General features: G+C 39.3%; 1 protein-coding gene across 5 annotated transcripts in view; it reads right to left on the bottom strand.

The window, feature by feature from the left end:
* Nucleotides 1-27,806, bottom strand: part of LOC115803651 (sal-like protein 2) — a 900,219-nt gene that overhangs the window by 627,020 nt on the left and 245,393 nt on the right. For all 5 annotated transcript variants that reach the window (XR_016391489.1, XR_016391490.1, XR_016391491.1 and 2 more), the window contains exons 7-8: nt 10,662-14,310; nt 9,037-9,185 (exon numbers count right to left, since the gene is read on the bottom strand). The gene's annotated coding sequence lies outside the window, so the exon portion shown is untranslated. The remainder of the gene's footprint in view (nt 1-9,036; nt 9,186-10,661; nt 14,311-27,806) is intronic.

Here is a 27,806-nt window from a genome sequence, read left to right on the forward strand (position 1 = left end):
CTGTAAATCATCTCCTTGGTTTCATTACACATCACACATTCAGCTTCTGGGTTCTTTTAGAGTCTATCCTACAAAGAGCTCCTGCATTAATCCTGCAGTTATCTTTTTCACGTTCTTTCTGAGACACACATTCAGAAACAGAGAAACACAGCCTTTTAAATATGATTTGTAACAGTCAGAGTTTGCTAAGTGTGACTAGAATAAATCAAAGGATGAGAAAATGGATACAAGTTAGTTTAACGACTTTTAGCTCACTGAGAAATTATCAGATTTTCAAAGAAGACGTCAAAGAACAACAAACCCCTTACCTACACTGTTAGTGCAATAAATTCTATGCAGCTTATTCTTTTCTAGTCCCTGAGTGTGTGAGGGATGAAGTGACATCAAAGCAGTGCGTCTGAGGGTCGATGTTCTTTTTCTGGGTTGTAGCTAATGGGGGTAGAGTGTGCTCTTCGGACAAGTCTGAGGAGAGCTTATACAAATGGTGCTCAACTCTGCAACATCAACACATGTTCAATGACAAAACCCAATGGAGTGGGGCTTCCGGGAAGATGGCGGAAGAGTAAGACGCGGAGATCACCTTCCTCCCCACAGATACACCAGAAATACATCTACACGTGGAACAACTCCTACAGAACACCTACTGAACGCTGGCAGAAGACCTCAGACCTCCCAAAAGGCAAGAAACCCCCCACATACATGGGTAGGGCAAAAGAAAAAAGAATAAACAGAGACAAAAGGATAGGGACGGGACCTGCACCAGTGGGAGGGAGCGGTGAAGGAGGAAACGTTTCCACACACTGGGAAGACCCTTCGCGGGCGGAGACTGCGGGTGGCGGAGGGGGAAAGCTTCGGAGCCACGGAGGAGAGCACAGCAACAGGGGAGCCGAGGGCAAAGCGGAGAGATTCCCGCACATAGGGTCAGGGCCGACCGGCACTCACCAGGCCGAGAGGCTTGTCTGCTCACCTGCCGGCGCGGGCGGGACTGGGAGTTGAGACTCGGGCTTCGGTTGGAGCGCCGGGAGAGGACTGGGGCTGGTGGCGAGAACACAGCCCGCAGGGGGTTAGTGCGCCATGGCTAGCCGGGAGGGAGTCCAGGGAAAAGTCTGGACCTGCCGAAGAGGCAAGAGACTTTTTCTTCCCTCTTTGTTTCCTGGTGCGCGAGGAGAGGGGATTAAGAGCGCTGCTTAAAGGAGCTCCAGAGACGGGCGCGAGCCGCGGCTAAAAGCGCGGAACCCAGAGACGGGCAGGAGACGCTAAGGCCGCTGTTGCCGCCGCCACCAAGAAGCCTGTGTGCGAGCACAGGTCACTCTCCACACCCCCCTTCCGGGGAGCCTGTGCAGTCCGCCTTTGGCAGGGTCCCGGGATCCACGGACGACTCCCCTGGAAGGACGCACTGCGCGCCTCAGGCTGGTGCAACGTCATGCCGGCTTCTGCCGCAGGCTCGCCCCGCCCTCCGTGCCCCTCCCTCCGCCCCGCCTGAGTGAGCCAGAGCCCCCGAATCAGCGGCTCCTTTAACCCCGTCCTGTCTGAGCGAAGAACAGACGCCCTACAGCGACCTACACGCAGAGGCGGGGCCAAATCCAAAGCTGAGCCCCTGGGAGCTGTGAGAACAAAGAAGAGAAAGGGAAATCTCTCCCAGAAGCCTCAGAAGCAGCGGATTAAAGCTCCACAATCAACTTGATATACCCTGCATCTGTGGAATACATGAATAGACAACGAATCATCCCAAATTAAGGAGGTGGAATATGAGAGGAAGATTTATGATTTTTTCCCCTTTTCCTCTTTTTGAGAGTGTGTATGTGTATGCTTCTGTGTGAGATTTTGTCTGTATAGCTTTGCTTTCACCATTTGCCCTAGGGTTCTATCCGTCCGTTTTTTTTAAAATTTTTTTTCTCTTAATAATTACTTTAATTTTAATAACTTTATTATATTTTATCTTATTTTATTTTATTATACTTTATCATCTTTCTTTCTGTTTTACTTCCTTCTCTCCTTCCTCCCTCCCTCCCTTCTTTCTTTCTTTCTTTCTACTTCTACTAATTATTTCTTTCTACTTTTTCTCCCTTTTATTCTGAGCCGTGTGGATGAAAAGCTCTTGGTGCTACAGCCAGGAGTCAGTTCTGTGCCTCTGAGGTGGGAGAGTCCACTTCAGGACACTGGTCCACAAGAGACCTCCCAGCTCCACATAATATCAAACGGCGAAAATCTCCCAAGAGATCTCCATCTCAACACTAGCACCCAGCTTCACTCAACGACCAGCAAGCTACAGTGCTGGACATCCTATGGCAAACAACTAGCAAGACAGGAACACAATCCCACCCATTAGCAGAGAGGCTGCCTAAAATCATAATAAGTCCACAGACACCCCAAAACACAACACCAGATGTGGACCTGCCCACCAGAAAGACAAGATCCAGCCTCATCCACCAGAACACAGGCACTAGTCCCCTCCACCAGGAAGCCTACACAACCCACTGAACCAACCTTAGCCACTGGGGACAGACACCAAAAACAACGGGAACTACGAACCTACAGCCTGCAAAAAGGAGACCCCAAACACAGTAAGATAAGCAAAATGAGAAGACAGAAAAACACACAGCAGATGAAGGAGCAAGATAAAAACTCACCAGACCTAACAAATGAAGAGGAAATAGGCAGTCTACCTAAAAAAGAATTCAGAATAATGATAATAAAGATGATCCAAAATGTTGGAAATAGAATAGACAAAATGCAAGAAACATTTAACAAGGACCTAGAAGAACTAAAGATGAAACAAACAACGATGAACAGCACAATAAATGAAATTAAAAATACTCTAGATGGGATCAATAGCCAAATAACTGAGGCAGAAGAACGGATAAGTGACCTGGAAGATAAAATAGTGGAAATAACTACTGAAGAGCAGAATAAAGAAAAAAGAATGAAAAGAAATGGGAAAGTCTCAGAGACCTCTGGGACAACATTAAATGCACCAACATTTAAATTATAGGAATTCCAGAAGAAGAAGAGAAAAAGAAAGGGACTGAGAAAATATTTGAAGAGATTATAGATGAAAACTTCCCTAATATGGAAAAGGAAATACTTAATCAAGTCCAGGAAGCACAGAGAGTCCCATACAGGGTAAATCCAAGGAGAAACATACCAAGACACATACTAATCAAACTGTCAAAAATTAAATACAAAGAAAACATATTAAAAGCAGCAAGGGAAAAACAACAAATAACACACAAGGGAATCCCCATAAGGTTAACAGCTGATCTTTCAGCAGAAACTCTGCAAGCCAGAAGGGACTGGCAGGACATATTTAAAGTGATGAAGGAGAAAAACCTGCAACCAAGATTACCCAGCAAGGATCTCATTCAGATCTGATGGAGAAATTAAAACCTTTACAGACAAGCAAAAGCTGAGAGAGTTCAGCACCACCAAACCAGCGTTACAACAACTGCTAAAGGAACTTCTCCAGGCAAGAAACACAAGAGAAGGAAAAGACCTACAATAACGACCCCAAAACAATTAAGAAAATGGGAATAGGAACATATATATCGATAATTACCTTAAATGTAGATGGACTAAATGCTCCCACCAAAAGACACAGATTGGCTGAATGGATACAAAAACAAGACCCATATATTTGCTGTCTACAATAGACCCACTTCAGACCTAGAGACACATACAGACTGAAAGTAAGGGGATGGAAAAAGATATTTCATGCAAATGGAAACCAAAAGCAAGCTGGAGTAGCAATTCTCATATCAGACAAAATAGACTTTAAAATAAAGACTATTAGAAGAGACAAAGAAGGACACTACATAATGATCAAGGGATCAATCCAGGAAGAAGATATAACAATTGTAAATATTTATGCACCCAACATAGGAGCACCTCAATACATAAGGGAAATAGTAAGAGCCATCAAAGAGCAAATCGACAGTAACACATTCATAGTAGGGGGCTTTAACACCCCACTTTCACCAATGGACAGATCATCCAAAATGAAAATAAATAAGGAAACACAAGCTTTAAATGATACATTAAACAAGATGGACTTAATTGATATTTATAGGACATTCCATCCAAAAACAACAGAATACACATTTTTCTCAAGTGCTCATGGAACATTCTCCAGGCTAGATCATATCTTGGGTCACAAATCAAGCCTTGGTAAATTTAAGAAAATTGAAATTGTATCAAGTATCTTTTCCGACCACAACGCTATGAGACTAGATATCAATTACAGGAAAAGGTCTGTAAAAAATACAAACACATGGAGGATGAACAATACACTACTTATTAACGAAGTGATCACTGAAGAAATCAAAGAGGAAATTAAAAAAATACCTAGAAACAGATGACAATGGAGACACGACGACCCAAAATCTATGGGATGCAGCAAAAGCAGTACTAAGAGGGAAGTTTATAGCAATACTATCCTACCTTAAGAAATAGGGAACATCTCGAATAAACAACCTAACCTTGCACCTAAAGCAATTAGAGAAAGAACAAAAAACCCCCAAAGTTAACAGAAGGAAAGAAATCATAAAAATCAGATCAGAAATAAATGAAAAAGAAATGAAGGAAACGATAGCAAAGATCAAAAAAACTAAAAGCTGGTTTTTTGAGTAGATAAACAAAATTGATAAACCATTAGCCAGACTCATCAAGAAAGAAAGGGAGAAGACTCAAATCAATAGAATTAGAAATGAAAAAGGAGAAGTAACAACTGACACTGCAGAAATACAAAAGATCATGAGAGATTACTAAAAGCAACTCTATGCCAATAAAATGGACAACCTGGAAGAAATGGACAAATTCTTAGAAATGCACAACCTGCCAAGACTGAATCAGGAAGAAATAGAAAATATGAACAGACCAATCACAAGCACTGAAATTGAAACTGTGATTAAAAATCTTCCAACAAACAAAAGCCCAGGACCAGGTGGCTTCACAGGCGAATTCTACCAAATATTACAAGAAGAGCTAACAGCTATCCTTCTCAAACTCTTGCAAAATATAGCAGAGGGAGGAACACTCCAAAACTCATTCTACGAGGCCACCATCACTCTGATACCAAAACCAGACAAGGATGTCACAAAGAAAGAAAACAACAGGCCAATATCACTGATGAACATAGATGCAAAAATCCTCAACAAAATACTAGCAAACAGAATCCAACAGCACATTAAAAGGACCATACACCATGATCAAGTGGGGTTTATTCCAGGAATGCAAGGATTCTTCAATATACACAAATCAATCAATGTGATACACCATATTAACAAATTGAAGGAGAAAAACCATATGATCATCTCAATAGACGCAGAGAAAGCTTTCAACACCCATTTATGATAAAAACCCTGCAGGAAGTAGGCATAGAGGGAACATTCCTCAATATAATAAAGGCCATATATGACAAACCCACAGCCAACATCATCCTCAATGGTGAAAAACGGAAAGCATTTCCACTAAAATCAGGAACAAGACAAGGTGGCCCACTCTCACCGCTCTTATTCAACATAGTTTTGGAAGTTTTAGCCACAGCAATCAGAAAAGAAAAGGAAATAAAAGGAATCCAAGTCGGAAAAGAAGAAGTAAAGCTGTCACTGTTTGCAGATTACATGATACTATACATAGAGAATCCTAAAGATGCTACCAGAAAACTACTAGAGCTAATCAATGAATTTGGTAAAGTTACACGATACAAAATTAATGCACAGAAATCTCTGGCATTCCTATACACTAATGATGAAAAATATGAAAGTGAAATCAACAAAACACTCCCATTTACCATTGCAACAAAAAGAATAAAATATCTAGGAATAAACCTACCTAAGGAGACAAAAGACCTGTATGCAGAAAATTATAAGACACTGATGGAAGAAATTAAAGATGATACAAATAGATGGAGAGATATACCATGTTCATGGATTGGAAGAATCAACATTATGAAAATGACTCTACTACCCAAAGCAATCTACAGATTCAATGCAATCCCTATCAAAATACCACTGGGATTTTTCACAGAACCAGAACAAAAAATTTCACAATTTGTATGGAAACACAAAAGACCCCGAATAGCCAAAGCAATTTTGAGAACGAAAAACGGAGCTGGAGGAATCAGGCTCCCTGATTTCAGACTATACTACAAAGCTACAGTAATCAAGACAGTATGGTACTGGCACAAAAACAGCAAGATAGATCAATGGAACAGGATAGAAAGCCCAGAGATAAACCCACGCATATATGGTCACCTTATCTTTGATAAACGAGGCAGGAATGTACAGTGGAGAAAGGACAGCCTCTTCCATAAGTGGTGCTGGGAAAACTGGACAGCTACATGTAAAAGTTTGAGATTAGATCACTCCCTAACACCATACACAAAAATAAGCTCAAAATGGATTAAAGACCTAAATGGAAGGCCAGAAACTATCAAACTCTTAGAGGAAAACATAGGCAGAATACTCTATGACATAAATCACAGCAAGTTCCTTTTTGACCCACCTCCTAGAGAGGTAGAAATAAAAACAAAAATGAACAAATGGGACCTAATGAAACTTCAAAGCTTTTGTACAGCAAAGGAAACCATAAACGAGACCAAAAGACAACCCTCAGAATGGGACAATATATTTGCAAATGAAGCAACTGACAAAGGATTAATCTCCAAAATTTATAAGCAGCTCATGCTGCTCAATAACAAAAAGACAAACAACCCAAACCAAAAATGGCAGAAGACCTAAATAGACATTTCTCTAAAGAAGATATACAGGCTGCCAACAAACACATGAAAGAATGCTCAACATCATTAATCATTAGAGAAATGCAAATCAAAACTACAATGAGATATCATCTCACACCGGTCAGAATGGCCATCATCAAAAAATCTAGAAACAATAAATGCTGGAGAGGGTGTGAAGAAAAGGGAACCCTCTTGCACTGGTGGTGGGAATGTAAATTGATACAGGCACTGTGCAGAACAGTATGGACGTTCCTTAAAAAACTACAAATACAACTACCATATGACCCAGCAATCCCAATACTGGGCATATACCCTGAGAAATCCATAATTCAAAAAGAGCCATGTACCAAAATGTTCATTGCAGTGCTATTTACAATAGCCCGGAGATGTAAACAACCTAAGTGTCCATCATCGGATGAATGGATAAAGAAGGTGTGGCACATATATACAATGGAATATTACTCAGCCATAAAAAGAAACGAAATTGAGCTATTTGTAATGAGGTGGATAGACCTAGAGTCTGTCATACAGAGTGAAATAAGTCAGAAAGAGAAAGACAAGTACCGTATGCTAACACATATATATGGAATTTAAGAAAAAAAATGTCATGAAGAACCTAGGGGTAAGACAGGAATAAAGACACAGACCTACTAGAGAATGGACTTGAGGATATGGGGAGGGGGAAGGGTGAGCTGTGACAAAGCGAGAGAGAGGCATGGACATATATACACTAACAAATATAAGGTAGATAGCTAGTTGGAAGCAGCGCCATAGCACAGGGATATCAGCTCGGTGCTTTGTGACTGCCTGGAGGGGTGGGACAGGGAGGGTGGGAGGGAGGGAGACGCAAGAGGGAAGAGATATGGGAACATATGTATATGTATAACTGATTCACTTTGTTATAAAGCAGAAACTAACACACCATTGTAAAGCAATTATACTCCAATAAAGATGTAAAAACAAAAACAAAACAAACAAAAAAAAAAACCAATGGAGTGTCATAGAACCAAACAAATTAAACAATACTAGTTTTGCTATACATATCTTCCTGTTCCCCACTCTGCCCTGTGATGTTCTGATCTCTCCAGGGTCTAGAATGGAGAGCTCTGCTTTCCCTCTGCCATGCTCTTCCCTCCTGTTCTCCTAAGATCTATCAAGTTCGTGACCCTGAGTTGTAGTTACACTTGGTCCCTGTAGCCAGGCATAAAATTATTTGAAGCAATGGTTTCTTAACTTATGTTCCCAATTCTCTGTCAAAGAGGTCTCCAGACATATCCACAGCTATTCTATCCCCCCACTTTTTTCAGCACTCTAGTCCTTTTAAGGTCTCACCTGCTGAGATTCTTGTGTACTATAAACAGAAACACAATCCATTACACCTATGCTTGGGTTCAACTTTTATAACCTCTGGTAGCAGTTTAGCTTTAAAGGCCAAACAAGGAAAAATGAAACGATTCAAATTGCAGGCAGAGAAGGCTTTTCTGATTACTACTTTAAACCTCATATGCACTATGCCCAGCAATATAAAAAATGTCCTCCCAACAATTTTTGTCTTTGTAGGGGGCATGGAGTGGGTCCTATGAGATGTTTGTGTTTGTGACCACCAGGTGGCAGTGGTTCCATTCCTCTCATTCCTCCAGTGCCTTAACCGTCAAAAGCATGACAGCTACTAGAGGATTTGCTCTTGATTGGCTGAGCCACCAACAGAAAGGCTATCTCGTGCATTAGAGAAGGAAAACTAAGACACAGGAGCAGCTCTTCAGGGGAGAAGATTTGGAATCATTAAAATTGTATCAAGAGTGTGATATCAGGATGGAGAACATGCTGGAATGTGCATTCATAGTCTTGTGGCTTCAGCTTGGCTGTAAGTTGGAGGTTAAGAGATGAGAACCATAAGGGCACATTTATCCAAAGCTGGAGAGAAGAGAGAGAGGGGTTTAGTCTCAGCTCATCCCAGGCTTTTTGTTGGAATTTTTCAAAACTGCTGAACAGAAAGCTTTGTTTCATTTCTGATTTTGTTTTCCTGAACAGGGTTGAGGGGAGAAGACAAGGTGGAGCAGAGTCCTCAGACCCTGAAAATCCAGGAGGGAGACAGTCTCATCCTCAACTGCAGCTACACGGTCAGCAATTTTAACGGGCTACAGTGGTATAGACAGGATCCTGGGAAGGGACCCGAACTTCTCTTCCTTCTTTACTCAGTTGGGGACAAAAAGCAGAAAGAAAGACTAAAAGCCACCTTGTTAAAGAAGAGAAGCTCTCTGCACATCGCAGCCCCTAAAACTGAAGACTCAGCCACTTACCTCTGTGCTGTGGAGACACAGTGCTTCCCAGGCACCTGCAGCCTGTACACAAACCCTGCAGCTGGGGCTCTGGAATCAGGGCATCTTTGGTGTTTTCCCCTCCTCGAAGAAGTAGTTACTTAGCACCCAGAACCTCTTTCCAAGTAGTCCTATGGAGAATGAAATCTTGTGACATAGCCAGACAGCAGAGATTACTGTTCATTCTGTCCAGGATCCTGAGTGATACTGGTATTCAACTTTTTCTTTCATTAAAATGTTTAGGTCAGATTTTGGTATCAAGATTATAATAGTTCATGAGATAAGTTGCAATTTATGGCTCCTTTTCTATCTATAGGAGAATTTGTGCAAGGTTTTTAATAATTTTTTTTTAATTTTCAGAAAGTTCACTAGTGAGCCATCTAAGCATAGTTTCACTTATGGGAGAAACTTAATAATCCTTCAATTATGGATTCAGTTACTTTAACAGGTAAGGGGTTCTTTATATATTTGTTTTTTTTTCTTGTGAAAGTTGGTCAATTTTGTTATTTCCGCACATAGTTTATTATTTGCTACCTTTACTTTCTTTTATTTATCTCGCTACTTTTTCTAGTTCTTTGAGTTGCAAGTTTGACTATTGATTCTCAACATTTCTTCTTTCCTAACAAATATAATTTAAATCCATAAATTTGCCTCTAATTACAATTATTCCTTGACTTCCAGTGGGGTTACGTCCCAATAAACCCATCATAAGTTGAAAATATCTTAAGTCAAAAGTGCATTTAATACACCTAAACTCCAGACATCATAGCTTAGCCTAGCTTACCTTGAACGTGCTCAGAACACTTATATTAGCCTACAGTTGGGCAAGATTATCTAACACAAAGCCTATTTTATAATATGGTGCTGACTGTCTCATGTAATTTATTGAATACTGTACTGAAAACAAAAAGCAGAGTGGTTGTCTGGGTTCAGACCGGTTTTGTTTTGTTTTTTTTAACATCTTTATTGGAGTATAATTGCTTTAAAATGGCATGTTAGGTTCTGCTTTATAACAAAGTGAATCAGCTATACATATACATATATCCCCATATCTCCTACCTCTTGTGTCTCCCTCCCACCCTCCCTATCCCACCCCTCTAGGTGGTCACAAAGCACCGAGCGGATCTCCTTGTGCTATGCAGCTGCTTCCCACTAGCTAGCTATTTTACGTTTGGTACTAGGTGTGATGGTCATTTACCCTTGTGATCCAGTGACTGGCTGGGAGCTGTCCAGCATCAAAAGAGAGCATCATACTAGCCCAGGAAAAGATCAAAATTCAAAATTTGAAGTGTGGTTTCTACTTAATGCATATCACTTTCATACCATCATAAAGTCAGAAAACCGTAAGTCAGGGACCTTCTATACTGCTTTTGCTGTATCCCACATGTTTGGATATGTCATATATTCATTATTATTCAACTACAATGTTTGGTAATTTCCATTTGAAGTGGGGATTTTATGTCCCATGATGATATTTCCAGGGACGTAAGAATGGCCAAATCCTGCCCTGCTCACCACTGGGAAGATTCCTGAGGATGCTTATATGTATTAGCTTCATACAAATGGAAAGTGAAGAAGGACTTTCAGCCGAACCAGGACCTGATTACCTCTAAAGCAGGAAAGGTGGGTTGAGGTTCAGGCCTAAGTGGAGTTTCCTACTTCCTTCTGAATCCAGAAAAGCAAGCTCAGAATTCCTATAAGGATGAGTAGGAGAGATAGGCCACGCCTCAAACTAGCCAAGGGTTGACTTGATTTTCAAGTATCTGAGCTGAAATAGAAAGAGAAAGAGGTAGCCAATCACAGGGTACTAAATTAGCTCTCCTTAGATTTGCTTATTATCACAGGTAGGCAAAGACTTAAAATGCAAGCGATATAAGCAGAGTGAGTGGAGTCTTGAGTCCTACATTTTAAGTTAGACTAAGGACTAATTTCCTACTCATAAATGGACTGCGAACAAAAGAATCAGCCCTCCTCACCCCTCCCGTGTGGGGAGGGGAAGAGGCAAGGTCTACAAAGAAGGAAAGCAGACGTGGAAATTTCCTGATTTAGGCAAAGAGAGGTATTCTTTTATCCACACCATCTGGTTTTGTTTAATTTTAATCTTTTGGGTTTACAGCTTTAAAGTCTGCCCAATGTGTTCAGGGAAAGAGATCAGAGAATTATCATGGGATCCTTGTTTCCACCTGCCCTTATTTTGTCATTCGCATCATTACCACCATCATCTTTATTATCATTTATGGAACACTTACCATATGCCAAGTCCATTGCTAAGCACTTTACAACTCATTTTATAATCTAAAAACCACAAAGTAATATTAACCCATCCTCAGTTGAGAAACACTAAGGCTTAAGAATGTTTAAAGATGAAGGGATTTCTGAGATAAAGTAAATGCTGCAGGCAATATAAGATGAGATTAAAAAATAAAAACTCCAGAGTTAACCAATTGGACAGTATTTGTCAAATTTTACTGTACATTTAAGAATCACATTTAGAAAAAATATGTCTTATTCTGATCAACAGATTCTGATTCAATAGGTCTGGCATGAGGTTGGGGGTTTACTTTTTTAGTGAGTTACTTGATGATTTTGGTTCAAGGGACTGGGAGATTTTGCTCTGAAAAACACTATAAATGGAAGACTGCTGAATTTCAGGAGGATGGATGATATGAAAATGTATGTGTTGTGTATTCACTTAGATGTTAGGTGGTTAGAGAACCTCAGAACCCACCTGGGGACACCTAATGCACGTAACACCTTATTCTGATTAAACCATATCCTATTTTGATTAGTAAAAAAAAAAATCTCTTTTTTAATGATAAACAAGGTAATGACTTTTGTTTTCAACAACAGCAAAAAGAAATTTATCCATGGTTTAATGAATGGTGCGATTTGGTATAAAACTGATGTAAGTGCAAGTTTTTGTCACGTTAATGAGCTACGCCAGCTGTTAGTGGAATGCCTTTTGTAACTGCAGGTACTCAAACGTGAAATGGAGAAAGTCTTAATTCTATGACAAGGGCTATTGTTATGATGATGGATGCTGTTGGATCAAAGATTTTTGTAAGTGTTCGTTGTTTATTTGTTTTCATTCTTTATTTTTAATTAAAAGACAAAACCTCTCTATATGTTAAAGGCCATGAGTCAGTTATTTCTTAATATTTCCTCCTCTGTTCTAAAGTTTAAATATATTATACTTCATAATTTTAATTAATCTTTTAACTCTTTCTGGATTCTTTACAACATTTAAAATTCATATGGAAGAAAGCAATTTACAACATTGATAGAATTTTGTTTATTGCAAAATATAGCACAATAATTATCTAACCTTTGCCTTCATAGTTCTCCTAATAATTTCCAGGAGAGACCACAATGACGACTTATAATTGTTTTATGACCATGTTTAATCTTCTGCCATATCCTCACAGCTAGGCTTTCCTTTTCCTGTATCTGTGGTGATTTGGTTGGTGCAGGGCTTATTATTGAATTTTGTTCCTCAAGCTCATCTAATTGGTAAATATTAATTGATTTACTAATATTATTGGAATATATTTAATTATAATATATATTTATAAATTATGCAATATAAAATATTGGACTATATATGTATATTTTTTTATTTTGTCTTAAGAATTAGAAACCTTTATTTAGAATCACTTATAGAAACAAAGAGATTTTTTTTCCATTTAGATAAATAAGATGTACTCTGGAGCATTTTTCATTGTTACAAATTTGGCAGCTGGGACCCAGAACTAGGGACCAAGAGGCATTAAGCATTCATCATTTTCCATTAAGAACAACTCACAGCCAGGCACTCTAGGATTTATGAAGAAGTAACTGTACAGACCCTGCAACCCCTGATCTTCACTTCTTTAGCTGAAGTGAGGGATGGAGCAGTCAGCAGAGGAGTATCATCAGAGTGTTCCACTTTCCCCATGAGCCACTTCAGACATCGCTATCCTAAAATACTTGCTTTTAAAGACAGAGATCATCGGAGTAAAAAGGAAAACTGCATGGCATTCTGTCTTTGGATATCTGTTTCTGGAGCAGATTTTGATCTATTTTTTCATCTACTTCAGCAGAAGATGAGGAAATCAGAGAAGGATGGTACAGTGAAGGGGGGCAGCATTGGGGCTGCCTGGGTGTCTCCATGAGGCACAGTGAGGAAGAGTGAGTGCTGTGTCCCACAGGTGCCACCTCTGAAGGCAGCAGGCCTGAGTCATCAGCCAGTTCTCCACCAGGAAAAGGGGAGACAAGGGGCCATGGGGAGTGCTTCCAGAATGGGATCTGACAGGGAGGGGAAGATCCTGCCTTGAGGAGGCTCCTGAGGGTCCCCGGCTGCGCTCTCACAGGGATGCTCGCACATCGAGGCCATCAGTGGTTGGGCAGGAAAGCAGTGCACCCAAAGGTATACACCAGTAAATGAGAAAGTGTCTGCCATTAAAAAAAAATTCTTCTTAATTTCTGTTTCTTCCCTAACCTCAAGGGAATTAGAACCAAAGAAAAAAGGCAGAGGAAGAGAACAGAGCAAGCCATGCTGACCTTACTGCAGCCAGGAGTCAAGCCTCAGGTTCAAAGAGCAGAAGAGAGAAATGAGGATGGAAGTTTTAACCAGGGCTGCACTGAAATTTATTTAATACATGAAAGTGGCCCAGAGGACTTGTGGTTTTCTTTCCAAGATGTCTCTAGGGGATAAGGTTCAATGTTCCTCCAAGGACCCATCGATACTTATGCCTCCTTGCTTTACTCGGATACTCTCTCCTCTCCCCCTTGCTCCACTTAGAAAATGCTTATTTTGCCTCAGGTAGGCTAACTTGTATTATTTCAGTGTATCATCTCCTAAATCTGTAACTGATGCTTGTCCTTTGATTTGCCTATAGGACTAAAACTTTTGAAAGAAAATGGTAAGCAAGGCAGCTTTATTTTTTTCCCAGCAGTACACCCTTTCCTTGAAGTGATGAGCTGAGAATCACCCATCTGCCTGAATGAAGGAAACATCATGTGGTTTTAAAAATGAAAAAAAGCAAAAACTCTGTAAATACTGCAACAATTGTCTTGTTACACACAGTGATCATTCTAAAAACTTAAATGACCAAAACTGTCCTATCTGTAACATGAGACGCACATCTAAGCTGTTCTCTTCCATTATCCGTACAGTAACTTTACAAAAGCTGGTAGGTGGACTTTCCTGGGATCTGGTGACGGCATTCATGTGTTCAGTCGCAAGAGGGGCCTGCTGTGTCTCTGTCAGTAACGTCCCTGATCAGATGGGGAAAGAGTAGTTAGCTCACATGCAATATTGAAGTCATGTGGAAACTATGACAAATGATATATTTTATTCTCTTTGTTATAAGCAGAATAGTCTGGGCACAGCTTCCAAACATTCAATGATTCCTGGCCTTGTCCCAATCCATTATGAAAGGTTTTCTTGCTACTTAAAATGGGATGACACACAAAGGGGAAGACAGGAAGTGGCTATGCAACTTTCCAGCTTAATTGATCCATTTTTGTCAATTTTTTTGTAGGAACAAAGAAAAGTGTAATTTTTTTTCCAATGGGAAGAGAATTACTTTTCCTCAATCTCTTTTAGTTCTCTTAAACTTGAGAAGATAACAAGAAAACGTTTTCAAGTCTACTCCCCCTTCTTTCTTACAGTATCTTTCCTTTTTTCTCTCCTTTCTCTCCTGGCCAGTCCAGTCTGTGTTGGGGCTGCTAGGCACACGCAGAGAATGGGGAAAGACCAGTTATGAACAGGGTTTGTGGAGCGTAAGGATGAGTGCCAGGTCTATTGTTTCCTTTATACCAAGACATGCCGTCTATAAATACCCTCCTACTAACACATGATCCCTAGAAACATTTTAGGAGACCAGAGAATCGGGCAACTTGGCTTCTAGGTTAGGATCTGACCTTAACTTTCTCAGTCACTTTGAGCACATCACCCTCTGTATCTGAGTCTCATTTACTCTATCTTGTCATTTTTTAAAAAGTATTTCTTTTCTTTAAAATTTTTATGAATTTATTTATTTTATTTTTGGCTGTGTTAGGTGTTCGGTGCAGCGCACGGGCTTTCCCTAGGTGCGGAGAGCGGGAGCTACTCTTCGTTGCAGTGCGCGGGCTTCTCATTGTGGTGGCTTCTCTTGTGGAGCATGGGCTGTAGGCACCTGGGCTTCCGTCGTTGCGGCACACGGGCTCAGTAGTTGTGGCTCACGGGCTCTAGAGCACAGGCTCAGTAGTTGTGGTGCATGGGCTTAGTTGCTCTGTGGCATGTGGGATCTTCCCAGACCAGTGCTCGAACCCGTGTCCCCTGCATTGGCAGGCAGATTCTTAACCACTGCACCACCAGGGAAGCCCCATCTTTCTTGTCATTTAGAGAGACTTTCCCCCTCCTCTCAAGGCCGTATAAGACTTGGTGTTCTTCCTGAATAGGCCACAGTAATGCCAATAAAAATTCCATTAGAAAAATCTTTTAACTTGCTTATGAACTAAACGTTGTTCAACCGAAAATAAACAGCATAGAGACTTCCTACTCCAGTTCTTAATGTACACTTTTTCATACACAAAAAGAGAAAGTGAAAAGAAAATCACATCATTTGGCTTAGCAGTGGGAGACGTGCCCACAAGATGTCAGTGTATGTTAGAACTAATACACAAATTCAGTAAAGTTGCAGGATACAAAATGAATACACAAAAATCAGTTGTGTTTCCACATACTAATAACAAACTATCAGAAGGTGATGTTAAGAAAACAATTCCATCTACAATTGCATCGGACAGAAAATATTTAGGAATAAATTTAAACAAGGAAGTGAAAGACCTGTACATTGAAATCTATAAGACATTGATTAAGGAAACTGAGAAGACAAAAATAAATGGGAAGATACTTTGTTCTCATGGACATAAAAAATTAAATTGTTTTAATATCCATAGTACCCAAAGCAATCTACAGATTGAATGAAATCCTTGTCAAAATTCTATGGCACTTTTCACAGAAATAGAACAAAAAAATCCTGAAATTTGTATGGTACCAAAATAGACCACCAATAGCCAAAGCAATCTAGAGAAAGAGGAACAAAACTGAGGGCATCACATTTGCTTATTTCAAACTATATTACAAAGTTATAGTAGTCAAAACACTGGTACTGGCATAAAAACAGACACATTGATCAATGGAGCAGAATGGAGAGCCCAAATATAAGGCCCTGTTGTCTAGGTGCTCCGGCCTGGTGTCAGGCCTGAGCCTCTGCGGTGGGAGAGCTGAGTTCAGGACATTGGACCACTAGAAACCTCCCGGCCACATGTAGTATCAATCAGTGAGAGCGCTCCCAGAGATCTCCACCTCAATGTTAAGACCCTGCTCCACCCAATGGCCAGCAAGCTCCAGTGCTGGACACCCTATGCCAAACAACTAGTAAGACAGGAACACAGCCTTACCCATCAGCAGAGAGGCTGCCTAAAATGATATTAAGCTCACAGACACCACAAAACACACCACTGGACGCAGCCCTGACCACCAGAAAGACAAGATCCAACCCCACCCACCAGAACAAAGACACCAGTCCACTCCACGAGGAAGCCTACACAAGACACTGAACTAACCTTATCCAATGGGGGCAGACACCAAAAGCAAGGGGAATTATGAACCTGCAGCCTGCAAAAAGGAAACCCCAAACACAGTAAGTTAAACAAAATGAGAAGACAGAGAAATATGCAGCAGAGGAAAGAGTAAGGGAAAAACCCACCAGAGCAAAAAATATGAAGAGGAAATAGGCAGTCTACCTGAAAAAGAATTCGGAGTAATGATAGGAAGGATGATCCAAAATCTTGGAAATAGAATGGAGAAAATACAAGAAACGTTTAACAAGGACCTAGAAGAACTAAAGAGCAAACAAACAATGATGAACAACAAAATAAATGAAATTAAAAATTCTCTAGAAGGAATCAATAGAGAATGACTGAGACAGAAGAACAGGTAAGTGACCTGAAAGAGAGAATAGTGGAAATAACTACCACAGAGCGGAATAAAGAAAAAAGAATGAAAAGAATCAACGACAGTCTGGCACAAAATTAAATGCACCAACATTCGAATTATAGGGGTCCAGAAGAAGAAAAGAAAAGGAAAGGGACTGAGAAAATACTGGAAGAGATTATAGTTGAAAACTTCCCTATTATGGAAAAGGAAATTGTCAGTCAAATCTAGGAAGTGCAGACAGTCCCATACAGGATAAATCCAAGGAGAAACATGCCAATTCACATATTAATCAAACTATCAAAAGTTGAATACAAAGAAAAAATATTAAAGGTAGCAAGGGAAAAACAACAAATAATATACAAGGGAATGCCCATAAGGATAACAGCTGATCTTTCAGCAGAAACTCTGCACGCCAGAAGGGAGTGCCAGGACATATTTTAAGTGATGAAAGGGAAAAACCTACAACCAAGATTACTCTACCCAGCAAGGATCTCATTCAGATCTGACGGACAATTTAAAACCTTTAAGACAAGGAAAAGCTGAGAGAGTTCAGCACCACCAAACCAACTTTACAACAAATGCTAAAAGAACTTCTCTAGGCAGGAAACACAAGACAAGGAAAAGACCTACAATAACAAACCCAAAACAATTAAGAAAATGGGAATAGGAACTACATATTGATAATTACCTTGAATGTAAATGGATTAAATGCTCCAACCAAAAGACATAGACTGGCTGAATGGATACAAAAGCAAGACCTGTATATATGCTGTCTCCAAGAGACCCACTTCAGACCTAGGGACACATACACACTGAAAGTGAGGGGATGGAAAAAGATATTCCATGCAAATGGAAGTCAAAAGAAAGCTGAAGTAACAATTCTCATATCAGACAAAACAGAGTTTAAAATAAAGACGACTACAAGAGACAAACAGCGACACTACATAATGATCAAGGGATCAATCCAAGAAGATATAACAATTGTAAATATTTATACACCCAACGTAGGAGCACCTCAATACATAAGGCAAATGCTAATAGCCATAAAAGGGGATATTGACAGTAACACAATCATAGTAGTGGACTTTAACACCGCACTTTCAGCAGTGGACAGATCATCCAAAATGGAAATAAATAAGGAAACACAAGCTTTAAATGACACATTAAACAACATGGATTTAATTGACATGTATAGGACATTCCATCCAAAACAACAGAATACTTTCTTCTCAAGTGCTCATGGAATATTCTCCAGGCTAGATCACATCTTGGGTCACAAATCCAGCCTTGGTAAATTTAAGAAAATTTAAATTATATCAAGTATCTCTTCTGACCACAACACTATGAAACTAGATATCAATTACAGGAAAAGAACTGTAAAAAATGCAAACACATGGAGGCTAAACAATACACTACTAAATAACCAGGAGATCACTGAGAAATCAAAGAGGAAACCAAAAAGTACCTAGAAACAAATGACAATGAAAACACGACGACCCCAAACATATCGGATGCCCCAAAAGCAGTTCTAAGAGGGAAGTTTATAGCAATACAATCCTACCTTAAGAAACAAGAAAAAGCTCAAATAAACAACCTAACCTTACACCTAAAGCCATTAGAGAAAGAAGAACAAAAGAACCCCAAATTTAGCAGAAGGAAAGAAGTCATAAAGATCAGATCAGGAATAAATGAAAAAGAAATGAAGGAAACAATATCCAAGATCAATAAAACTAAAAGCTCTTTCTTTGAGAAGATAAACAAATTGATAAACCACTAGTCAGACTCATCAAGAAAAAAGGGAAGGAGACTCAAATCAACAGAAGTAGAAATGAAAAAGGAGAAGTAACAATTGACACTGCAGAAATACAAAGGATCATGAGGGATTACTACAAGCAACTATATGCCAATAAAATGGACCACCTGGAAGAAATAGACAAATGCTTAGAAAAGCACAACTTTCTGAGACTGAACCAGGAAGAAATAGAAAATATAAATAGACCAATCACAAGCACCGAAATTGAAACTGTGATTAAAAATCTTCCCACGAACAGAAGCCCAGGATCAGTTGGCTTCACAGGCGAATTCTATCAAACATTTAGAGAAGAGCTAACACCATCCTTCTCAAACTCTTGCAAAATATAGCAGAGGCAGGAACACTCCCAAACTCATTCTATGAGGCCACCATCACCCTGATACCAAAACCAAAGGTGTCACAAAGAAAGAAAACTATAGACCAATATCACTGATGAACATAGATGCAAAAATCCTCAACAAAATACTAGCAAACAGAATCCAACAACACATTAAAAGGATCATAAACCATGATCAAGTGAGCTTTATCCCAGGAATGCAAGGATTTTTCAGTATATGCAAATCAATCAATGTGATACACCATATTAACAAACTGAAGGATAAAAAACATATGATCATCTCAATAGGTGCAGAAAAAGCTTTCAACAAAATTCAACACCTGTTTATGATAAAAGCTCTCCAGAAAGTAGGCATAGAGGGAACTTACCTCAACGTAATAAAGGCCATATGTGACAAACCCACAGCCAACATCATCCTCAATGGTGAAAAACTGAAACCACTTCCTCTAAAATCAGGAACAAGACAAAGGTTGTCCACTCTCGCCACTATTATTCAAAATAGTTTTGGAAGTTTTAGCCAGAAAAACAAATAAAAGGAATCCAAATCAGAAAAGAAGAAGTAAAGCTGTCACTGTTTGCAGACGACATGCTACTATACATAGAGAGTCCTAAAGATGATACCAGAAAACTACTAGAGCTCATCAATGAATCTGGTAAAGTAACAGGGTACAAAATTAATGCACAGAAATCTCTTGCATTCCTATACACTAATGATGAAAAATCTGAAAGAGAAATTATGGAAACACTCCCATTTACTATTGCAACAAAAAGAATAAAATACCTAGGAATAAACCTACCTAAAGAGACAAAAGACCTGTATGCAGAAAACTATAAGACACTGATGGAAGCAATTAAACAGATTTCTTCAGATTGAGAAACAGATAGAGAGATATACCATGTTCTTCAATTGGAAGAATCAACATTGTGAAAATGACAATACTACCCAAAGCAATCTACAGATTCAAAGCAATCCCTATCAAACAAACAATGGCATTTTTTTTTTTACAGAACTAGAACAAAAACTTTTAAAATTTGCATGGAAACACAAAAGACACTGAATAGGCAAAGCAATCTTGAGAAAGAAAAATGGATCTGGAGGGATCAGGCTCCCTGACTTCAGAATATGCTACAGGGCTACAGTAATCACGACAGTATGGTACTGGCACAAAAACAGAAGTATAGATCAGTGAAACAGGATAGAAAGCCCAGAGATAAACCCACGCACATATGATCACCTTATCTTTGATAAAGGAGGCAAGAATATACAATGGAGAAAAGACAGCCTCTTCAATAAGTGGTGCTGGGAAAACTGGACAGCTACATGTAAAAGAATGAATTAGAACACTTTCGAACACCATACACAAAAATAAACTCAGAATGGATTACAGACCTAAATGTAAGACCAGACACTATCAAACTCTTAGAGGAAAACATAGGCAGAACACTCCTTGACATAAATCACAGCAAGATCTTTTTTGACCCACCTCCTAGAGAAATGGAAATAAAAACAAAAATAAACAAATGGGACCTAATGAAACTTAAAAGCTTTTTCACAGCAAAGGAAATCATAAACAAGACAAAAAGATAACCCTCAGAATGGGAGAAAATATTTTGTTGCAAACGAAGCAACTGACAAACAATTAATCTCCAAAATATACAAGCAGCTCATGCAGCTCAATATCAAGGAAACAAACAACCCAATCCAAAACTGGGCAGAAGATCTAAATAGACATTTCTCCAAAGAAGATATACAGATTGCCAACAAATGCATGAAAAGATGCTCAACATCACTACTCATTAGAGAAGTGCAAATCAAAACTACAATGAGGTATCACCTCACACTGGTCAGAATGGCCATCATCAAAAATTCTACAAACAATAAATTTTAGAGAGGGTGTGGAAAAAGGGAACCCTCTTGCACTGTTGGTGGGAATGTAAATTGATTCAGCCACTATGGAGAATGGTATGGAGGTTCCTTAAAAAACTAAAAACAGAACTATCATATGACCCAGCAATCCCACTACTGGGCATATACCCTGAGAAAACCGTAATTCAAAAAGAAGCATGTACCACACTGTTCATTGAAACCCTATTTACAATAGCCAGGACATGGAAGCAACCTAAATGTCCATGGACAGATGAATGAATAAAGAAGATGTGGCACATATATACAATGGAATATTACTCAGCCATAAAAAGAAACGAAATTGAGTTTTTTGTAGTGAGGTGGATGGACCTGGAGTCTGTCATACAGAGTGAAGTAATTCAGAAAGAGAAAAACAAATACCGTATGCTAACACATATATGTGGAATCTAAAAAAAAAGAAAAAAAGTTCTGATGAACTTAGGGGCAGGACAGGAGCAAAGACACAGATGTAGAGAATGGATTTGAGTACACAGGGAGGGGGAAGGGTAAGCTGGGACGAAGTGAGTGAGTAGCACTGACATATATACACTACCAAATCTAGAATAGATAGCTAGTAGGAAGCAGCTGCATCGCACGGGGAGATCACCTCGGTGCTTTGTGCCCACCTAGAGGGGTGTGATAGGGAGGGTCGGGGGGAGATGCAAGAGGGAGGGGATATGGGGATATATGTATACATATAGTTGATTCACTTTGTTATAAAGCAGAACCTAACACAACATTGTAAAGCAATTATACTCCAATAAAGATGTTAAAAAATAAAAGTAAAAATAAACCCATGTGTACATAGTCAATTAATTCATGAAAAAGAAGCCAAAAATATACTTTCAGGAAAGGAAAGTCTCTTCAATAAATGGTGTTAAGAAGAATGGAAAGCCCTATGCAAAAGAATGAAACTGGACACTTATCTTACACCATACACAAAAATCAACTCAAATTGGATTAGAGACTTGAACATAGACCTAACCCAATAAAACTCCTAGAAGAAAGCATACGGAGCAAATTCCTTCACATCAGTCTTGGCAGTGATTTTTTGTATTTGACACCAAAAGCAAAGACAACAAAAGCAGTAATAAACAAGTGGAACTACATCAAACTGTGAGGCAAAAGAAACCATGAACAAAATGAGAAGGCAATCTAGGGAATGGGAGAAAATATTTTCCAATTATATATCTGATAAGGGGTTAATATCAAAATATATTAAAATATCATATGATCAATAGAAAAAGCAATCTGATTAAAAAATAGGCAGATCATCTGAATAAACATTTTCCCAAAGAAGCCATACAAATGGCCAATGGGTGAATTAGAAGATACTCAACACGACTAATAATCAGGGAAATGAAAATCAAAATGAAAATGAGGTATCACCTTACACCTGTTAGAATGGCTATTACCAAAAACAAAAGAAAAACAGTGTTGGTAAGAATGTAAAGAAGAGGGAACCCTGTGAACTGTCAGTGGAAACATAAATTAGTGCAATGTCTATGGCAAACAGTATGGAGATGCCTCAAAAAAATTAAAACGAGCACTACTATACGATCCAGCATTTCCACTTCTGGGTATATACCTGAAGGAAATAAAAGCACCATCTCAAAAAGATATCTCTTCATTGCAGCTCATCTACAATAGCCAAGACTTGGAAACAACCTAAGTGTCCACTGACAGATGAATGAACAAGGATAATGTCATAAAAAAAAAAAAAAGAAACCCTGCCATTTACAACATGGATGAAACTTGAGGGCATAATGTTAAGTGAAGACAAAGTCAAATACTGTATGAAAATTAAAATTTAAAAAATACTGTATGAAATCACTTGTATGTGGAATCTAAAGCACAGGCACAGACACACACACACACACACACACACACACACACACACACAGACACAGCAGAACTCATAGGTACAGAGAACAGATTGGCGATTGTCAGAATCAGTGGGGATGGGGGTGGGAGTCTGTGAAGGTGTTCAACAGGTACAAACTTCCAGTTAAAGATAAATTACTCCTGGGGATGCAATGTACAGCATGATGACTATATTTAAAATTTGAAAACAAAGACGTCACTATATGAATTCCCCTGGTCTCAAAGTTTAATTTGCTTTTTTTATAGTAGTTTGAACAGTTTAATAACAAATTTGGGATGGAATGTATATATGAGTAGAGTAGCTTTCACTTGAATGCAATATACAAGATTAAAATAAGATATAATGCCTAGGTGGGAATGCATGGTCAGCATGAGAAAACAGTCATCAAGGATGTCACAGGGAGGGACTAGGGAAGATCTGGGAACCCCAGTAGTGATTCTGTGCCCTCATATGATATGTGAATTTGGAATTCCCATAAAGGAATCAAGGAGAGTATGAAGACAATCTACAACAGAATAACTCAGTTATTCTCATTGGGGTTTCTTTATGAGGTGCTGAAACAAAAATAAAATGCTTAAAATTTGATCATTTGGCATAAACAACTTCATTAGATGAAATTTCAGGATAAAATGGAAAAGAATCTTCATTCTTTCAATGTCAAGAGAAGGAAATATTTTTATTTTGGAAAGCGTTTATACTGTTAATAGTTTTTATATTTTCACTGGTTAAACAGTATGTTATGAGAAGCTTTGTCTTCGTGACAACTATAACAATAATTATAGAATTGCACCAAACAATGTATGTGCACTCATGACAAACACATGGCCAAATATTTGGATTTAGAGGACCTGTGGATCCTTGCTTCCTACAACTTCTAATAAGTTAAGCATAGCGTTACATCACAAGTGAATATGATTTTACTGCCACTACCATTTGTTATTCCAGTACACAACTGGAGATATAACAGAAGTCAGAACCCTGTTTTGTTCTCATTTGTCTGAGTGATATTTGCTGTTGTGAAGTTACCAGTTCCCATGATTTGGCGGGTAAGTAGGAAGGAAGGGGGGTGATGGCTTCTTGCTTATCTTTTATAGGGAAGTCGAGGATCAGTGAACATATTTCACCTTAGAATCGAAATTGGAGGCAAGAAAACAATCAGAAGAACATGAATGAATATTTGCAAACACAGCATGATTCATAATGAATTTGTTTCTGGTAAGCCCTTCAGATTCCATCACAGATTAATTTACTAAATTTGGAAATTTGAAGTAATAAATCTCCTTCCCATATGTCCTTCAATATTGATCACTGGACTGTCCTTTACTATATATAATCATTTATCATTAAACCACAAGGAAAGGGAGAACAATGTTTAAGGCAGGCCAAATCTCCCAACCTGGGTGTTATACACATTCAGACTTCATCCACCCACAAACTACATTTCAGAGACAGCTGCTATAGTGCAGCTGAGGGACCTTGCACCTTTACTGTCAGGAGCTCAGAGCAGGGCCATTTCAACAAGGGGGAAATCCTGCCATTATGCTGCTCCCCAGACTGCTGTGGGCATTCATGGCTCTCCTCTGCTTAGCTACACATAATTGCAAACCAGGGCCTCGGCTGCCTGTCAGCACTCAGAGGTGAAATGGGACAGAGGAGTAGATGTCTCAACTAAAAATACACTCTCACCCCTGCGACACTCATTAATGAGTTATTTTGACCTTAAAGTCAAAGGACTAGCACTGTTTTAGAGACCTTGTCTGTACTTTCTTTTCTACTTGTCTATTTGCCTTTGGTTCTTTTATTTTAATTCTTCCGTTAAAACAATGAAACCAAATGGAAGATTGACAGCTACATTCCACAAGAACGTGTAACAGTATACAAAACGTCAGTTACCAACTTCTGTGGCATTGACATGTACTGAGTGTTTACAGCCTGTAGATAACATGTTTTGTAGGAGTGCATTATAGCATTGTGTCACAGAAAGATCTGGCATGCTTATCTTGACTTTATTTTACAAAGAGAAAAATAATCAGCTCCTCACAAGTGAGACTGAACACTTTGGACCAATGGGATAGAAAATGTGACATCAAGACAAGCATAGGACACATGATCTACTAAGTACAGTTCTACTTGGGGAGGCAACAGGACTGAAGATCCGGAATATCCTGATCTTCCTCAAAGTCTAATAAATAAGACTCAATGTCAGGTTTCAAAAGAATATATTATTCCTGTTATAATTTCATGAAAACATAAAAAACTGAATAGATTCTGAAAATCCGAGGGGCTGATTTTTTAACATTTCATGTTAAAGTAACTTTATTTAGTGAAAAATCTAAATAGAGCCCTAGAACCCGGTTAAAAAAAAGAGATACATTAATTATTTTGGATAATATTGCCTTTCACCAAGAAAGTTGAAAATCTGTGAGTTTTTAAAGAACTCCACTGATTCAGAATGGAGAAAAGTAAAGAGAGGCTAAAAAAATGACCAGTAAGTAGATGACAAGAAGGGTGCATACCCTATACTAAATTCTATTTTAAATGGACCGGCAAAATTATTCTGCTGAATAATTATCAACGCATGTCAACCTGTTTAATCTGTAGTTCCCCTCAGCTCAAAACTTTAATACTAATTTTTCCATGCTCCTTTTCAGATACTGCCTAACAATTACCGTGGGAAGAAAAGTAGACATAGTTTTGTGGTGAGCCAGGCTTTTTCCCCATCTGTGCACTGACCACGTGGTCTATGAACATAAAACCCTACTTCCTGTTTGGAGGAGTGACACAGGAACCCAGGTACTATGTATATGTGCTGCTAGGCCCTCAAAGACACTGAGCTCTCAGCTTGAGGCAGAACTGAAAACATATGTGCAGGGGAATTCTTGCCATATGGTGCTCTCCAGCCTGCAATGGGTATTCCTGGCCTTCATCTTCTCTGGTAGGGATGGTTCCAAATATGGGTACAAATGTTCAGGTTGAAAGGACTGCACACAGGCACATGGTACTTCACATGGACTTGGGGAGGAAAGGAGGATTGGAGAAAAGAAAGCTTATCATGATTTCAATTTGGTTTTTCTTTGGGTCCTAAATTAGTCTAATTCCTACATTATTTTGTTCACTACTTCAGCTCTGTTTTCTGATTTTTTCCCACAGGATTTGGTGCGGCCCAGAAAGTTACTCAAGTCCAGCCAGCCATATCCAGTCAGCTAGGGGAGGCGGTCACCTTGAGCTGTCAGTATGAAACAAGCTGGAGCTGGTACAATATTTTTTGGTATAAGCAGCTTCCCAGTGGAGAGATGACTTTCCTTATTTATCAGAGTTCTTCTGGCCAAAATGCAAAGAATGGCCGCTATTCTGTAAACTTTCAGAAAAGACATAAATTCATCAGCCTCACCATTTCAGCCTTACTGGTGGAAGATTCTGCAAACTACTTCTGTGCTCTCTGGGAACTCACAGTGCTTGAAGTAATAGGAAAAGCCAAACAAAAACCCCAGAGCTCAATAAGAGAGAGCCCCCTTCCTGCGGGAGCCACGCTGAAAGGCACACCTGCAGACCCCAGACAAGAAATGGTACTCCTGTGGTTGCTTAATCTGTGGTCTGGATCAGGAGATTTAATTCTAAATAAAATCTCCTGCTATCTCACTTGGGAACAGATGTCCAGAGTAACTTTCTACTAATACATACTCAGTCTTGAATTTTTGACTTTAAGTCCATCACACAGAACATGTGTAAAATTGTCTAAAGTTGAAAACTTGCTCCATAATAATTTAAAGTGGCAGTTCCACCTAAAGACACTCACATCACAAACCTGGGTCTAGTTATCTGAAATGGTCATGAAAATCATTGCCTTAGTCCTTTCCTCTTAGACTTTGTGTCAGGGTACAATCAGAGAAGCAAATCACAAGTGATCTAGAATAAGAGACTCACTGTAGAGAATAGAACTCAGGCAATAGCTAGAGCTGGTAGAGGGGTCTATACAAAGCTGTTATCTTTGCATCTGGTGTTGAGCCTGAATTCAGTGTTAGTCAGAGTGTCATTTGGGAAGGAATGTTGGATGTGGACAAAAGCATGGACAGACTGTGACATTTACAGATACTAGAACCCATGAGGACAATGGTACACACAAAGACACACTAAAACTTGTCTGTCTCTCACCTCCTTCAGTCTCACAATGGTGGGTGACCTCAAGGAAAAGTGGGTGTCATTTGCCCTCATGCTACATGCATACTTGGTCCAAGACAAAAGAGAAGATGAGGGGGAGATCGGGTGGGTGGTAGAGGAGTTGTGAGTCAACAATAAGATGAGCTAGTTCATCAGCAGCCACATGTGTGAGTTGCCCAGTTCCTGGAGCCCTGCACCAACCAGCAGAGCATAAAAAATGTGGCTACTTCATGACAACTACCTTCTAAACCTTGCGCAAGTCTTTTCTGTGGCCAACTCTAACCCAGAACAATACAGGGAAGCAAATTCTGGGACATAGATTTCCAGATAGCTGAGACACTACAAAGCTACTACAGTACCCTCTATGTCAACTAGTCACCCATCTATACCTCTTTTAACAACACAACTTTCAAATAAACACAACAGCAAAACTATGCTTCCTGTTAATAAGATGCAGTTATTCCCCATTCAACCAAAACCAAGCTAACCCTCTCCCGAAGAGAGTACACCAAGTTAATTTATCCATTTTGGGGTGGTGTTCTTTCCTCTTATACCTCATTCACACTGTCCCATTGAATCCTGCATCTTAACCACTGAGATACAATGAGATATAAGATAAACTTCTACTTGCACTTCATATGTTACCACAGGCAGACAAGTAGGGGAGAGATTTAAAAATGGTTAATG

Source organism: Delphinapterus leucas, chromosome 2 (genome assembly GCF_059928025.1).
Source record: "Delphinapterus leucas isolate spDelLeu-1000000601 "Yukka" chromosome 2, BTC_Dleu_Yukka2, whole genome shotgun sequence".
NCBI classification, from domain to species: Eukaryota; Metazoa; Chordata; class Mammalia; order Artiodactyla; family Monodontidae; genus Delphinapterus; species Delphinapterus leucas.